The following is an 809-nucleotide window of genomic DNA, read 5'->3' as shown; positions in this document are numbered from 1 at the left end:
AGTTCGTGGGGTCACAAAGAGTGGGACCCAACTGGACAACTGAGGACAGATACAAGGAGATACAAAAATTGGGCTCATAAAATAGACTCCTACAAATATCTATCTGAAGACCCGTTCTGCCAGTCTCCCCTACCACCCCCAAGAACAGAGTGCCTAAATTCTGCCTCTCCACCCTGAACTCCTTTCAGGGAATGTTGAATACCAGCAGCTGCAGCAGCACATGATTTAATCCTTGTAGAGGTAGATGGCAAGCACCCATGGCAAGTGCCAGTGTGTGGTTGACTTTATATACTTGCTGCTGGGAGGGAAAGTCTTGGGCTTGATGACTCCCCACTGTTTCTCTGCACTGCCTGTCATGCATCCTGAGTTCTCAGTATCTTAACCGTAAGCATCGTTACCATAGCATCTTGACACAGTCATTTTTGCCACAGACATTTTCAGTGCCTAATTGGCTATAGGCACTTTTGTTATAAAAGATAAAAGAGCAAAAAAAAGAAAAGAAGAGACATTAAAAAGGAAATAACAAAGCATGAGAAATGAATAACAAAACTCAAGACTTTATTGCAAAATACAAAATATGTGAAAACGTTTAAAATGTGTATAGATTCACAGCAATACTGCACAAAGAACTGATTTTCTATTGTGAGTAGTATACTTAAGCATTTGTCTTCCAAGTCTTTCATTCATAATGTTATACATGTTCTTGCTTATTGATTCATCTACACATTTTTCCTTGCTTACTAAAATTCCTTTCTTATTAAAAGAGGTGCATGCATGCTAAGTAGCTTCAGTCATATCCGACTCTTTGC

Source organism: Oryx dammah, unplaced genomic scaffold, assembly GCF_014754425.2.
Source record: "Oryx dammah isolate SB20612 unplaced genomic scaffold, SCBI_Odam_1.1 HiC_scaffold_1, whole genome shotgun sequence".
Lineage (NCBI taxonomy): Eukaryota > Metazoa > Chordata > Mammalia > Artiodactyla > Bovidae > Oryx > Oryx dammah.
Note: the sequence above shows the minus strand (reverse complement) of the source record.